This window comes from Ranitomeya imitator, chromosome 2 (assembly GCF_032444005.1).
Source record: "Ranitomeya imitator isolate aRanImi1 chromosome 2, aRanImi1.pri, whole genome shotgun sequence".
In the NCBI taxonomy this organism is placed as follows: Eukaryota; Metazoa; Chordata; class Amphibia; order Anura; family Dendrobatidae; genus Ranitomeya; species Ranitomeya imitator.
This window is the reverse complement of record NC_091283.1, coordinates 295,357,292-295,374,907: the sequence shown is the minus strand read 5'-3', so window position 1 is coordinate 295,374,907 and position 17,616 is coordinate 295,357,292. Positions and strand designations below refer to the sequence as shown.

At 47.9% G+C, this 17,616-nt stretch overlaps 1 protein-coding gene across 1 annotated transcript in view; it reads right to left on the bottom strand.

The window, feature by feature from the left end:
- Positions 1 to 10,592, bottom strand: part of LOC138663301 (zinc finger protein 25-like) — a 54,896-nt gene extending 44,304 nt beyond the window's left edge. Inside the window, exon 1 of the mRNA XM_069749484.1 lies at positions 10,519 to 10,592. The gene's annotated coding sequence lies outside the window, so the exon portion shown is untranslated. The remainder of the gene's footprint in view (positions 1 to 10,518) is intronic.
- Positions 10,593 to 17,616: the final 7,024 nt, after the last annotated feature.

Genomic DNA, 17,616 nt, shown 5'->3' with positions numbered 1-17,616 from the left:
CTGTGGGGTACATTATATTCTATGGGGAGGTGGACTGTATTATATTCTATGAGGGTACATTATATTCTATGGGGAGGTGGACTGTATTATATTCTATGAGGGTACATTATATTCTATGGGGAGGTGGACTGTATTATATTCTATGAGGGTACATTATATTCTATGGGGAGGTGGACTGTATTATATTCTATGGGGGTACATTATATTCTATGGGGAGGTGGGCTGTATTATATTCTATAGGGGGTGCATTATATTGTATGTGGAGGTGGGCTGTATTATATTCTGTGGGGGGCTACAATATACTCTATGGGGAGGTGGGCTGTATTATATTCTATGGGGGTACATTATATTCTATGGGGAGGTGGGCTGTATTATATTCTATAGGGGGTGCATTATATTGTATGTGGAGGTGGGCTGTATTATATTCTGTGGGGGGCTACAATATACTCTATGGGGAGGTGGGCTGTATTATATTCTATGGGGGTACATTATATTCTATGGGGAGGTGGGCTGTATTATATTCTATAGGGGGTGCATTATATTGTATGTGGAGGTGGGCTGTATTATATTCTGTGGGGGGCTACAATATATTCTATGGGGAGGTGAGCTGTATTATATTCTAGGGGGTACATTATATTCTATGGGGAGGTGGGTTGTATCATATTCTATGGGGTACATTATATTCTATGGGGAGGTGGGATGTATTATATTCTATGGGGGCTACATTATATTCTATGGGGAGATGGGCTGTATTATATTCTATGGGGGGCTACATTATGTTCTATGGGGGCTGCATTATAATCAATAGGGGCTTACATTATATTGTATATTCTGTGGAGTGGCTGCATTATACTCCGTGGAGTGGTTGCATTATAGTTTGTGGGGTGGCTGCATTATACTCTGTGGGGGTGGCTGCATTATGCTCTATGGGGTGTCTGCATTACAGTATACTACATGTGGGCTGCATTATACTGTGTTGAGTACTATGGGGAATACATTATACTATGTGAAGAACTATGGGGTTCATTATACTATGGGAAGTGAATTGTACTACATGGATGACTATGGCGGTGCATTATACTATATGGAGCACTGTGAGGAGTGCATTACACTATATGGAGGACTATGAGGAGTGTATTATACTATATGGAGGACTATGGGAAGTGTATAATTCTATATGGAGGACTGAGGAGTATATTTTAATATATGGAGGACTATACGGAATGTATTATACTACATGGAGGACTACGGGTAGTGTATTATACTATAAGAAGCACTGAGGCGTGTATGTTAATATATGGAGGACTATTGGGAATATATTATACTATATGGAGGACTATGGGGAGTGTATTATACTATAAGAAGGACCGAGGAGTGTATTTTAATATATGGAGGACTATGGGGAGCATATTATACTATATGGAGGACTATGGGGAGTGTATTATACTATATGGAGGACTATGGGGAGTGTATTATACTGACATCTGCTCCTTTACTCCAATTCCGCTACCACCCTCCGTTACTCTTTCCTCGTTTGAGGTGCACTCCATCTGTATCTATTCCCCCTCCAACCTCCAGCTTGCTGTTACCTACCGTCCCCCAGAACTAGCCATCTCCACCTTTCTCGACCACCTCACCACCTGGCTACTTCATTTCCTCTCTGCCGACATCCCCACTATCATCATGGGTGACTTCAATATCCTCAATGACACTTCCACCTCAGTTGCCTCTAAACTTTTATCACTGACTGCCTCCTTTGGCCTCACTCAATGGTCCTCTGAGGCCACTCACAAAGATGGCCACACGCTGGACCTCATCTTCACCCACCTCTGCTCCCTTACTAATCTCGCTAACTCACCCCTCTCACTGTCTGACCACAATCTACTGACATTCTCTTCCCTCTCCTCTCCCAGTGTGCAACCACTACTCCACATACTCACTCACCCTCGCAGAAATCGCAAACACCTCAATTTACAATCACTCTCTGAGTCCCTTCTCCCTCTTACAGACATAGCCTCCCTTCATGACACAGATGCTGCCACTTTTTATAACACCACAATAACAGCAACACTCGATTCTGCTGCCCCGCTCATGCATAGCAAAACTCGTACAATCAACAGGCAGCCCTGGCTGACCAGCCTGACCATAGAACTGAGACGGGCTTCCAGGATCGCTGAGCAGAGATGGAAGCGATCCCGCTCTGCAGACCACTTCACTGCATGCAAGCAGTCTCTCGCCAGCTTCAAGTCCGCGCTCACTGCCGCAAAACAAACTTACTTCTCATCTCTCATATCCTCCCTGTCTCACAACCCTAAACAGCTTTTCAACACTTTCAATTCTCCGTCCCCCCGCACCCACTCCCTTCCCTCTCATTTCTGCTGCAGACTTTGCCTCCTTCTTTAAACAGAAGATCGATATGATCAGAGAAAGCTTTGGCCCACAGAGCCCAATGCCCCTCTTAGCTGCTCAACCCTGTTCCTCCAAAACCAACTTCTCCACCATGGCAGAACTTAGATCAGCTCTCCACCATCCTGTCAAGATCACACCTCACCACTTGCATGCTTGACCCGCTCCTGTCCTACCTCATCCCTAACCTTACCACAGTCTTCATCCCAACGCTAACACATCTCTTCAACCTATCACTCACAACAGGTGTCTTCCCCTCATTCTTCAAACATGCCAAGATCACACCCATCCTCAAAAAGCCCTCCCTCGACCCATCCTCTGTGTCTAGCTATCGCCCGATATCTCTTCTCCCTTATGCCTCAAAATTACTGGAACAATGCGTCCATCTTGAACTGTCCTCCCACCTCTCCTCCTGCTCCCTCTTTGACCGGTTACAATCTGGCTTCTGACCCCATCACTCAACTGAAAATGCCGTAACTAAAGTCACCAATGACCTACTAACTGCCAAGAGCAAGCGACACTACTCTGTCCTCCTTCTCCTGGACCTGTCTTCTGCCTTTGACACTGTAGACCACTCCCTTCTGCTGCAGATCCTCTCATCTCTCGGCATCACAGACTTGGCCCTATCCTGGATCTCATCACATCTGACAGACCGAACATTCAGTGTCTCCCTCCCCCACACCACATCCTCACTCCGCCCCTTCTCTGTCGGTGTTCCTCAAGGCTCTGTTCTAGGACCCCTACCTTTCTCCATCTACACCTTCAGCCTGGGACAGCTCATAGAATCCCACGGCATGCAGTATCATCTCTACGCTGATGACACGCAGATCTACCTATCCGGACCTGACCTCACCTCCTTACTCACCAAAATCCCACACTGTCTGTCCGCTATCTCGGCCTTCTTTTCTGCTCGCTTTCTAAAACTGAACATGGACAAAACAGAATTCATTTTTCCCCCATCTCACTCTACCCCCTCCACCAGACCTATTTATCAATGTCAATGGCTGCTCATTTTCCCTAGTCCCACACACCTGGTGCTTCGGGGTGATCCTCGACTCTGCCCTCTCTTAAAAGCCACATATCCAAGCCCTTGTCTTCTCCTGCCATCTCAAACTCAAAAATATCTCCCGGATCTGCGCATTCCTTGACCGCAGCACCACAAAAACAGTGCATTCCCTTATCATCTCCCACCTCTACTACTGCAACCTCCTACTCTCTGGCCTCCCCTCTAGCACCACGCAATCGATCCTACACTCTGCTGCCCGACTAATCTACCTGTCTCCCCGCTATTCCTCTGCCTCTCCCCTATGCCATGCCCTTCACTGGCTTCCTATCGCCCAGAGACTCCAGTTCAAAACCCTTACAATGACATTCAAAGCCATCCACAACCTGTCTCCTCCATACATCTGTGACATGGTCACCCGGTACTTACCTACACGCACCCTCCGATCCTCTGAAGATCTCCTCCTCTACTCCACTCTCATCTCTTCTTCCCATAACCGAATCCAAGACTTCTCCCATGCTTCCCCCATACTCTGGAACTCTCTTCCACAACACATCAGACTATCGCCTACCATAGAAACCTTCAAAAAGAACCTGAAGACTCACCTCTTCCGACAAACCTTCAGTGATGCTCAACCTACTGAACCGCCACACAGCCAGCTCTACCCTCCCCTAGAGTATCCTTACCCATCCCCTGCAGACTGTGAGCCCTCGCGGGCAGGGTCCACCCTCCTTATGTACCTGTATGCCTTGTTTTTTTTTTTTTGCTTTTTGCTCATGTTTAATTGTATTTGTCTATATTTGCCCCCTTTTCACATGTAAACCGTCATGGAATAAATGGCACTATAAAAATGAATAATAATAATAATAATACTATGGAGGACTATGAGGAGTGTATTATACTATATGGAGGACTATGGGAAGTGTATAATACTATATGGAGGACTGAGGAGTGTATTTTAATATATGGAGGACTGAGCAGTGTATTTTAATATATGGGGGACTATGTGGAATGTATTATACTATATGGAGGACTATGGGGAGTGTATTATACTATATGGAGGACTATGGGGAGTGTATTATACTATAAGAAGGACTGAGGAGTGTATTTTAATATATGGAGGACTATGGGGAGTGTATTATACTATATGGAGGACTATGGGGAGTGTTTTATACTATATGGAGGACTATGGGGAGTGCATTATACTATATGGAGGACTATGGGACACATTATATTATATGGAGGACTATGGGGTATTCATTTTACAATATGGAGGACTGTGGTGCACATTATAACATTTGGAGCACTATGGGGTGTATTATACTAAACAAGCAAAATGCTGCATATTCATCAAGTGATTGGATTGTTTATGCCGACACAGAAATCATTGTTCTCAGCAGCACATCGCTGATGTAAACTGTAGATGTGCTGCTGATAACATGATACTGAATGGGGACAGATTGATCTAATAGTGATTGTTCTGTTCCCGTCATTCTTTCTCAGTTGGTGTAAAGAGGCCGGGAAACAAGCGTCAAACGGCTTCAATATTGTTGATCACACTCGTTTAGCAGCCTCAATTCAGCACACATAAATACAACAGATATGTTTCTGTGTGATGTGCAATATGTTAGTATTTGGGGCCCCATTTTAAACTTTTGCCTAGGGCTCCATCTTGCCTAAAACCAGCCCTGAGCACTACAGTGAATCATTAGTACGTGAGGTGGTCTCCGAGTGAAATTGTGAGGTCCCCTGGTACGGATAGGGCTAGTGCCTTAAAACCGTAGTCCTTGGTCATTGTGCGGACAGTCCTGAATCCGAAGTTCCTGGTCCTTGTGCGAAAAGTCCTGAACCTTGTCTTTGGTCCAAGTGCGGCCAGTCCCTGAATCAGTATCAGAGACCCGTGTGTCTGAACTTGTGATATCTGAGTCCCCCATATATCCCGACTGTAACTGTTCTATAGAGCATCCATAACTTAGGAGTCTGAATGGAGCCCTAGTCCTATCCGTGTCTGCGTACTTGACCCCTGGGGTCAGCAGCTGCAGTACCATTGATTGCCTAGGAGTGGTACCTGGCAGCTACCTGCAGCCAAGCCTGACTCCACCACCAGGAGCTCCAGTGAACACCTGGTAGCCCGCTACACCCCTCCTATGTAAGCCCGGCACAGTGGGCCCACAAATCATGTGCGCCACCTTCGTGCGTAACACGTGACATCAAGTATCTTTCTTGTTTCAGTTGGGATCACAGAAAAAGTTAAAAATGATTATAGATTAAGGGGTTATTAAATAGTACAATTCAATATACAACCTATTGGTTTCCAATGGAAATCCAAAAAGAAATAGGGACAAACTATACATAGTCAACACGTAAAAATTCTTGACTTGCCCTTAACTGCACCCACAGCCAGACCCTTTACCATTTGTTCCTACCCTGGCCGGAGGAGATGTCAGAAGGGGGCATGATGGTAGTCAGGGACATTCAGCAGACTGCCCGGGACGACAGGGCATAGACCCAAATCTGGGACTGTTCTCCTGTATATGGGATGGTTGGGACCTATTGATTTATTTATTTTCATCTACTATATAATTGTCTAAGGGTCACTTCCGTCTGTCTGTCTGTCACAGATATTCATTCGCTGATTGGTCTCGCCAGCTGCCTGTCATGGCTGCCGCGACCAATCAGCGACGGGCACAGTCCGGAAGAAAATGGCCGCTCCTAACTCCCCGCAGTCAGTGCCCGCATACTCCCCTCCGGCTGCTAACACAGGGTTAATGCCGGCGGTAACGGACCGCGTTATGCCGCGGGTAACGCACTCCGTTACCGTCGCTATTAACCCTGTGTGTTCCCAACTTTTTACTACTGAAGCTGCCTATGCGGCATCAATAGTAAAAAATGTAATGTTAAAAATATTTTTTTTTTAAAAACCTGCTATATTCACCCTCCGTAGTCCGCTGAGCCGCTCGCGCCGGCTGCCATGTTCCGTTGCAGGTTCCGGTGGCAAAGACGGTATGGGAGAAGGACCTGTCATGACGTCACAGTCATGTGACCGTGACGTCATCACAGGTCCTGCGCTCATACCAACCCTGGGACCGGAAGCTGCCGTGGACTACAAGGGGCCCTCGAAAAGGTGAGTATTTTTTTTATTTTTTAACCTGTGACAAACGTGGCTGGGCAATATACTACGTAGCTGGGCAATATACTACGTGGCTCTGTGCTGTATACTACTTCGCTGTGCAACATACTACGTGGCTCTGTGCTGTATACTACGTCACTGGGCAATATACTACGTGACTGGCCAATATACTACGTGGCTCTGTGCTGTATACTACATTGCTGTGCAATATACTACATCGCTGTGCAATATACTACGTCACTGGGCAATATACGTCACTGGGCAATATACTACGTGACTGGGCAATATACTACGTGACTGGGCAATATACTACGTGGCTGCGCAATATATAATATGTGACTGGCCAATATACTACGTGGCTCTGTGCTGTATACTACGTCACTGGGCAATATACTACGTAACTGGGCAATATACTACGTGACTGGCCAATATACTACGTGGCTCTGTGCTGTATACTACATCGCTGTGCAATATACTACATCACTGGGCAATATACTACGTCACTGGGCAATATACTACGTCACTGGGCAATATACTACGTAACTAGCCAAAATACTACGTGGCTGCACAATATACTACGTCACTAGGCAATATACTATGTCAATGGCCAATATACTACGTGGCTCTGTGCTGTATACTACGTCGCTGTGCAATATACTACATCACTGGGCAATATACTACGTCACTGGGCAATATACTACGTGGTTGGGCAATATACTACGTGGTTGGGCAATATACTACGTCACTAGGCAATATACTACGTGTCTGGGCAATATACTACGTGACTGGGCAATATACTACGTGGCTGGGCAATATACTATGTGGCTGGGCAATATACTACATCACTGGGCAATATACTACGTGGCTGGGCAATATACTACGTCGCTGAGCAATATACTACGTAACTGGGCAATATACTACGTGGCTGGGCAATATACTACGTGGCTGGGCAATATACTACGTGGCTGGGCAATATACTATGTGGCTGGGCAATATACTACGTAACTGGGCAATGTACGACGTGACTGGGCAATATACTACGTGGCTGGGCAATATACTACGTCGCTGAGCAATATACTACGTGGCTGGGCAATATACTACGTGGCTCTGTGCTGAATACTACTTCGCTGTGCAATATACTACGTGGCTCTGTGCTGTATACTACGTCACTGGGCAATATACTACGTAACTGAGCAATATACTACGTGACTGGCCAATATACTACGTGGCTCTGTGCTGTATACTACATCGCTGTGCAATATACTACATCACTGGGCAATATACTACGTCACTGGGCAATATACTACGTAACTGGCCAATATACTACGTGGCTGCGCAATATACTACGTCACTAGGCAATATACTACGTGACTGGGCAATATACTACGTCACTAGGCAATATACTATGTCAATGGCCAATATACTACGTGGCTCTGTGCTGTATACTACGTCGTTGTGCAATATACTACATCACTGGGCAATATACTACGTCACTGGGCAATATACTACGTCAATAGGCAATATACTACGTGGTTGGGCAATATACTACGTCACTAGGCAATATACTACGTGGCTGGGCAATATACTACGTGGCTGGGCAATATACTACGTGGCTGGGCAATATACTACGTGGGCTGTGCTATATACTACGTGGTTGTGCAATATACTATGTCACTGGGCAATATACTACGTCACTGGGCAATATACTACGTGTCTGGGCAATATACTATGTGGCTGGGCAATATACTACGTGGCTGGGCAATATACTACGTGCCTGGGCAATATACTACGTGGCTGGGCAATATACTACGTCACTAGGCAATATACTGCGTGACTGGGCAATATACTACGTCACTAGGCAATATACTATGTCAATGGCCAATATACTACGTGGCTCTGTGCTGTATACTACGTCGCTGTGCAATATACTACATCACTGGGCAATATACTACGTCACTGGGCAATATACTACGTCAATAGGCAATATACTACGTGGTTGGGCAATATACTACGTCACTAGGCAATATACTACGTGGCTGGGCAATATACTACGTGGCTGGGCAATATACTACGTGGCTGGGCAATATACTACGTGGCTGGGCAATATACTACGTGGGCTGTGCTATGTACTACGTGGTTGGGCAATATACTACGTGGCTGGGCAATATACTACGTGGTTGTGCAATATACTATGTCACTGGGCAATATACTATGTCACTGGGCAATATACTAAGTGTCTGGGCAATATACTACGTGCCTGGGCAATATACTACGTGGCTGGGCAATATACTACGTGGCTGGGCAATATACTACGTGGCTGGGCAATATACTATGTAACTGGGCAATATACTACGTGGCTGGGCAATATACTACGTCGCTGAGCAATATACTACGTAACTGGGCAATATACTACGTGGCTGGGCAATATACTACGTGGCTGGGCAATATACTACGTAACTGGGCAATATACTACGTAACTGGGCAATATACTACGTGGCTGGGGAATATACTACGTAACTGGGCAATATACTACGTCACTAGGCAATATACTATGTCAATGGCCAATATACTACGTGGCTCTGTGCTGTATACTACGTCGCTGTGCAATATACTACATCACTGGGCAATATACTACGTCACTGGGCAATATACTACGTCAATAGGCAATATACTACGTGGTTGGGCAATATACTACGTGGTTGGGCAAAATACTACGTGGTTGGGCAATATACTACGTGGTTGGGCAATATACTACGTAACTGGGCAATATACTATGTGGCTGGGCAATATACTACGTCAATGGCCAATATACTACGTGGCTCTGTGCTGTATACTACGTTGCTGTGCAATATACTACATCACTGGGCAATATACTACGTCACTGGGCAATATACTACGTGGCTGGGCAATATACTACGTGGCTGGGCAATATACTGCGTGGCTGGGCAATATACACCGTGGGCTGTGCTGTATACTACGTGGTTGGGCAATATACTACGTGGCTGGGCAATATACTACGTGGCTGGGCAATATACTACGTGGCTGGGCAATATACTACGTGGCTGGGCAATATACTACGTGGCTGGGCAATATACTACGTGGACATGCATATTCTAGAATACCCGATGCGTTAGAATCGGGCCACCATCTAGTTCCTTCATAGCTGTAGCAGCCAGTACTTTTTCATTTTTACATAAGGTTCACTACATGAGGTCTTGCTTTTAGAGTGAGACGAGCTGTAGTTATTTTGTAAAGGCATTGTGCAGAAAACGTCTGTTAGGCTGTGTTCACACATAACCTGCATCGTTTAGGCTTTCACGCACTTCTTTTATACGGACGTGGGAAGGATGCCTCAGGTAAATGTTTTTTTTTTTTTACTATTTTGTGTTGTACGACCACCTCAATTGAACGTATAAATATTCAAAGTTTGAAAATTGTAATTTTTTTTTTTAATTTTTGTCAAAAAGTCTGATTTTTTTTAGAAATAAACGCAAAACAAATAAACCTAAATTTACCACTAACAAAATACAATGTTTCATGAAAAAAAAAAAATCAATGTGGAAATGTTTCAGTGTTTTTACGACATACTGTAAATTGACACATTAGATTTTAAAATTTTTGCTTGGTCACAAAGTGGGAAAAAAACCTGCAATAATAGTTATTATTCCAATTGTTTTTTTTTTGTTATTTTATAGGAAAAACAAAAATCTCAGACTTATATTTCAGCTCTGGAATGCAGGTACTTAGGAATACACTGGTATATAGGGATGTATCTCTATGTACCAGCACAAGAAGTTGTGTGTTTGATCACCAGGGCCGAAGAATGAGTTAATTACAGCACAGAGATGGCGGCCTTCCCCCAGAGTCAGAGCAGGAACTAGTGAGCACTAAACACAGTGAGCTGGAGAGGAGGCGACTTACAGGCACAGAGTGAGAGTCGGGACGTTGCCCTGAAGAGTTACCCCAAATTTGGACTCACCTGCTAGATGACTGAAAGCAATGACTATGGGGACTCTCCAGCACCGACCTCCACCTGCAGAGCCGCACTCCACATATATGGCAGCTCTGTGCGCACAGGACCTGTGATGAGGTCACAGGAGGGGAGGAGTCAGGGGTCACATGACGGGAGGAAAAGGGGTTGGAACCAGAGAAGATAAGTTCTCAATATGACAACAAGTAGATGTTTGCAATGAAGGGCACAAGGCCGCCCCCACTGAGGTGCCGTTTTTGTAGATAATAGGAGCCACTAAAAGAAAAATAATTATTTTGGAGCAGGATATTAATGGCTATATCTAAAATATTCTGCATTTCTGCTGAATAATTGCTGTAGACCTGCAAGTGATACCTCAATATCGATGATGGGGTTAAGACTAACTACATCGCAGCCAGGGCCGGCTCCAGGTTTTTGAGGGCCCCGGGCGAAAGAGTCTCAGTGGGCCCCCCCTTTAACACATACCCCGATTCATGATCGCATATAAACACAGCCATGTAGTATATAACACTGCCCACGTAGTATATAGCAGCCCATGTAGTATATAGCAGCCCACGTAGCATATAGCAGCCCATGTAGTATATAGCACAGCCCACGTAGCATATAGCAGCCCATGTAGTATATAGCACAGCCCACGTAGTATATAGCAGCCCACGTAGTATATAGCAGCGCAGCCCACATAGTATATAGCAGCGCCACTCACTCATGCACTGGTAGGACTAGGAGCTCCTCCTGAATCTGCCTCATAACTTCAGCAGCACGGCAGCCAGCCAGGGGCGGATAGCAGAGCAGAGAACTCTCTCCCCCCACAAACAATGTCACACTGGCTGCCTTCTCTTAACCCCTATGTGTGCCTGCCTGGCTGCACTCACTGAGTGATAAGATGCTTGTGTCAGAGCTGGCACATAGGGGTTAAGAGAACGCAGCCAGCAGTGACTTTGTAGGCGGAGAGAGCATGTTAACTCCTGCTCTCCCAGCTGTATCTATGACAGCCTGAGTGGGCCCCCCTCTCTCCCCAGGGCCCTGGCATTTGCCCGCTGTGCCGGGTGCTGACGCCGGCCCTGATCGCAGCAAAGTGTGACAGATAGAAGCTGCAGTGTTAATTTACAATCATCCAGCAACTACAGGGGTTAAAATGGTTATAGCAGACTGGGAGTGGTTAGCTCAGCCCCAGGGGAGTCTGGGAAAGGTGTGATTGTGTCTGGGACTTCCAAGAGTAAGGCTAGGGTCACATTGCGTTATGTGACCCCCGTTTAACGGACTACATTACACCGCGGCATAACGCGGTGTAACGTAGTCCGTTAACACCGCCATTACTGTCTATGGCGAATGCATCGCTAGCGATGTGCCATCATTTGAGTGACGGACCGCGAACGCTGCAAGCAGCGTTCGCGGTCCATTCCTCTCTAGCACAGATCCGTACACCTCGTACACACGTGGCTGTGCTCCATACACCTCATACACACACAGCTCCGATCCGCACACCTCTTACACACATGGCTCCGCTCCGTATACCTTGTACACACACGACTCTGCTCCATACACCTTTCACACGCTGCTGTGCTCCGTACACCTCATACACACACGACTGTGCTCCATACACCTTTCACACTCTGCTCTGATCCGCACATCTCTTACACACATGGCTCCGCTCCATACACATCTTACACACACGACTGTGCTCCATACACCTTTCACACGCTGCTCCGCTCCATATACCTCGTACACACGTGGCTGTACACCTCGTACACACACGACTGTGCTCCATACACCTTTCACACTCTGCTCCGATCCGCACACCTCTTACACACATGGCTCCGCTCCGTATACCTTGTACACACACGACTCTGCTCCATACACCTTTCACACGCTGCTCCGCTCCATACACCTCGTACACACGCGGCTGTGCTCCGTACACCTCATACACACACGACTGTGCTCCATACACCTTTCACACTCTGCTCCGATCTGCACATCTCTTACACACATGGCTCCGCTCATTAAACACATCTTACACACACGGCTCGGCTCCATACACCTTTCACACGCTGCTCCGCTCCATATACCTCGTACAAACGTGGCTGTACACCTCGTACACACACGACTGTGCTCCATACACCTTTCACACTCTGCTCCAATCCGCACACCTCTTACACACATGGCTCCGCTCCGTACACATCTTACACACACGACTGTGCTCCATACACCTTTCACACGCTGCTCCGCTCCATATACCTCGTACACACGTGGCTGTACACCTCGTACACACACGACTGTGCTCCATACACCTTTCACACTCTGCTCCGATCCGCACACCTCTTACACACATGGCTCCGCTCCGTACACATCTTACACACACGACTGTGCTCCATACACCTTTCACACGCTGCTCCGCTCCATATACCTCGTACACACGTGGCTGTACACCTCGTACACACACGACTGTGCTCCATACACCTTTCACACTCTGCTCCGATCCGCACACCTCTTACACACATGGCTCCGCTCCGTATACCTTGTACACACACGACTCTGCTCCATACACCTTTCACACGCTGCTCCGCTCCATACACCTCGTACACACGCTGCTGTGCTCCGTACACCTCATACACACACGACTGTGCTCCATACACCTTTCACACTCTGCTCCGATCTGCACATCTCTTACACACATGGCTCCGCTCATTAAACACATCTTACACACACGGCTCGGCTCCATACACCTTTCACACGCTGCTCCGCTCCATATACCTCATACACACGTGGCTGTGCTCCGCACACCTCGTACACACACGACTGTGCTCCATACACCTTTCACACTCTGCTCCGATCCGCACACCTCTTACACACATGGCTCAGCTCCGTATACCTTGTACACACACGACTCTACTCCATACACCTTTCAGACGCTGCTCCACTCCGTACACCTCATACACACGCAGCTGTGCTCCGTACACCTCGTACACATGGCTCCGTACAGCTCTTACACACACGACTCCGCTCCATACACCTTTCACGCGCTGCTCCGCTTCGTACACCTCGTACACACACGACTCTGCTCCAAATACCTTTCACACGCTGCTCCGCTCCGTACACCTCGTAAAAAAATGGCTGTGCTCTGTACACTTCATGCACACGGCTCCGTACACCTCTTACACACACGACTCCACACCTTTCACACGCTGCTCCGATCCATACACCTCGTACACACACGGCTCTGCTACATCCACACTGTAAACACCTCCTGACCTCACACTTCGCTTACCCTCGTCCGGCGCCATGGCAACCAGCAAAGACCTGTACATGGAGGTCCTCCCGATCTTGTGACCCCTGACTCCTCCTATCCTGTGACCTCATCACAGGTCCTGTGCGCACAGAGCAGCCAATATGTGGTGTGCTGCTCTGCGGGTGCAGGGACTCAGGGAGCTGACCGGGTGATATACACACCTCCCAACCAGTGCGGGACAACTAATGTCCCGCCCAGAATCGCAGGGCTGACTGTCAAAATCAGGACAGTCCCGCTGGATCCGGGACGGTTGGGAGGTATGCCTTTGCCCACAATATGGCCTGCGGTCTCTGGACCAGAGATATTATGTAGTCTGCTCTTTGAGACAGGAACAAGATTAACGGCGCAGTCATAAGGACGATGGGGAGGAAGTTCTTGGCACCCCTGCTCCGAGAACACATCCCCAAAATCAAACACGCGCCTCAGTAGGATGTTGCCGTTCTCCGGGCACGACTCCTACTGGCTCTCCTTTGTGCTTGATCTCGTTTCTCAGTGTCCACAATATCCTTCGTTTCGTGTCTCTTTCTTAGGATACCACCGCGGGTAGTGCAGGCGCGGTTCCGTAACGTTCTGTTCTTGTCGCTAGGTACCTGCCAGGTTCCCACGCCTGACAGGGACCCCCCTGAATCTTCTCCCTGCAACACCCCCTGGACTCTCCCAGGCTGTGTTCTGAATCTGTTCTAACTTCCTATCCGACCCCTTGTTTTACCAGTGTGAGGAGTGGCCTAATAAATAAAACCTTTTGCTCCCCCTAGTGGCCGGAGTGTGAAGTGTAATGTGTGCTGGTGATACCTGGTCAGAAGAACTCCTTTAGTGCCATCAGACCTACCATCACTCCCCTTAGTGGCAGAGCAATGTTACTGCAACGACCAGGTCTCTGGGGCGCTCCACTTGCCCCACCCAACTGCATAGGTTCCTCAGATGACTCAGACTAGGTTTCCCCTGTACCCGGACCTCACACACATTGGGGTTTCTCTTTATGTCTCTGGTGAAGACGGCGATCCACCCAGATAGCCAGAGACATGGCCGCCTCAAGGGAAAGGGAGTCTCCTAGAGGGCTAAGGCATCCTTCACTCTTACTGATAGCCACACACAGAACTGACTATGGAGTGCGGGGTCAGTCCACTTAGTGTCTGTGGACCACCTCCAAAACTCGGAGCAATACTCCTCCTCCGGCTGGTCTCCCTGCTTGAGCTGACGGAGTGTGGACTCAGCCAGGGAGATGTGGTCAGGGTCGTTGTATATATTAAACAGCACCAGAGTAAATTCCTCCACCATCTGGAGTGACTGGGAGTCAGATGGCAGAGAGAATGCCCATGCTTGGGTTCACCCTGAGGGAGCGAGATTATAATCCCCAGCCTTTGCTCCTTCATTCCTGAAGTATAGTTAACAGGCCTCCCTGAAAACAAGAACTTGCCATGCCACCCAGAAAACCTGTCAGGCAACGCGATCTTGGGCTCCACTTAGGGTTGCCTGGCACTCATGGTCCCTAAACTTGATGTGTTAGGGTATGTTTCCACCGTCAGGAATTCCTGCGCTTTAGATGCAGCGGATACCCCGCTCTGCCCAAAGCGCCACCCCCTGTTGTACGCATGGTGATTCCGGATGTGTTACACATCCGGAATGACCGCATCGTATTCATAGACTCTGTAATTTATCTTGCGGAGATGGAGCGCACCCCTGCAGTCAGATAACTTGGTGCCCTGCTCCTGCAATCCTGTGTGTTGTCAGTGACTGCAGGGGCAGGCGGGGGGCTGTTTAGGGCCGTCTGCTGCTTCAGCAGCTGCTGGGCAGCACTGTACCTGCCAGTGTCACTGCCTGGCCACATCAGTGGTGCTGATTTACAGGCTGTGTGTGACCAGGTCCTGTCAGGAGCGGCTGGCTGAAAAGGATTCCCGGCTGTCTCTATCTCTGCAATCCAGGCCCTGTGCGGAGCAGAACTGCTAGCTTCACCTCCCTCTCCTGTGCTATGTTTCAGGGCTTCACTCCTGTTGCCAGGGCTGCCACTAGAAATTTCGGGGCCCCATACTGGCAAAATTTTCGGGGCCCCCTTGAGACTCCGCCCAGGCTCCACCCCAGCCCCGCCTCCAGGCTCCACCCCACGAACTGTCCACAGTCCCACCGCTCTCTCTTGGAAAATCTCCACTTCTCACCTATCACACATTGACAGTTCCCATCACCAGATCACACATATAGCCGGCAGCTTTTGTTTTGGCCAAAAAGATTTTTTAAGCCGCCACCATAACACGGTAGACACTTTTGGCCGGGCCCTACTCTGCTGTAACCTATTAAATATTTGTTAAAATATGCAATACAATTTAGGTATATTTTTATTTCTTTTTCAATTTTTAAAATGACCTATAATACTACATACAAGGAACAAATACCACAGCACTATGACCAGATGACATATTACCACCACAGTGATCGAATAATATAAAATACAAGGAACAAATACCGCTACACCATGACCAGACCACATATTACCACCAATGACTGAATACTACAATACTGATCAGTAATAAAAAAAAAACCCACAATACTATCACCAGCAGTGCCATTATGCACAGGAGATCTGTAATTAGTAAGCAGTGTCTGTGTACAGGTAATACAGTGATCACCGGTGACATTATACACAGGAGCTCTGTATATAATGTATAGGTAATACAGTGATCACTGGTGACATTGTACACAGGACCTCTGTATATAGTATACAGTGTATAGTGTCAGTGTATAGGTAACACTGACTCACCAGTGACGTCTCTAGGTGAAGTCCTTCATCTTTCATCCAGCACAGACCGCCATCACTTCATCCAGCCAGGACTCGTCTCTGCAGGTGCAGGAAATAAAACAGTTATCTCGAGTTCCGATTGTAGAACACATTACTTAATTTTCCCAACTTCTACATTACACCACATGAAGAAGGCAACATAGTATCACTCTACCCAGTAACAGGACCGCCCCCCCATTTAAAACAGTATACTCAAAAAATAAAATAAATACATCACTGCAATAATAATATCCCTTAATTAGCCCCTATGGTAATATTCGCCATCCTAGCCCCCGTGTGTCTCATTCCAGGCTCCAGCCATATGTTCTCCCATCCTGCCCTCATGAGTATCCATTCTGCCCCATATGATCTCCCCATTCTGCCCCATCTGTCTCCATCGTATCCATCCTGCCCCATCTGTCTCTAATCTTGCCCCATCTCTGTCCAGCACTCTGCCCCATCTCTGTCCAGCACTCTGCCCCATCTCTGTCCAGCACTCTGCCCCATCTCTGTCCAGCACTCTGCCCCATCTCTGTCCAGCACTCTGCCCCATCTCTGTCCAGCACTCTGCCCCATCTCTGTCCAGCACTCTGCCCCATCTCTGTCCAGCACTCTGCCCCATCTCTGTCCAGCACTCTGCCCCATCTCTGTCCAGCACTCTGCCCCATCTCTGTCCAGCACTCTGCCCCATCTCTGTCCAGCACTCTGCCCCATCTGTGTCCAATCCTGCCCATCTCTTTCCAGCACTCTGCCCCATCTGTGTCCAATCCTGCCCCATCTCTGTCCAGCACTCTGCCCCATCTCTGTCCAGCACTCTGCCCCATCTCTGCCCAGCACTCTGCCCCACCTGTGTCCAATCCTGCCCCATCTCTGTCCAGCACTCTGCCCCATCTCTGCCCAGCACTCTGCCCCATCTCTGCCCCATCTCTGCCCAGCACTCTGCCCCAGCACTCTGCCCCATCTGTGTCCAATCCTGCCCCATCTCTGTCCAGCACTCTGCCCCACCTGTGTCCAATCCTGCCCCATCTCT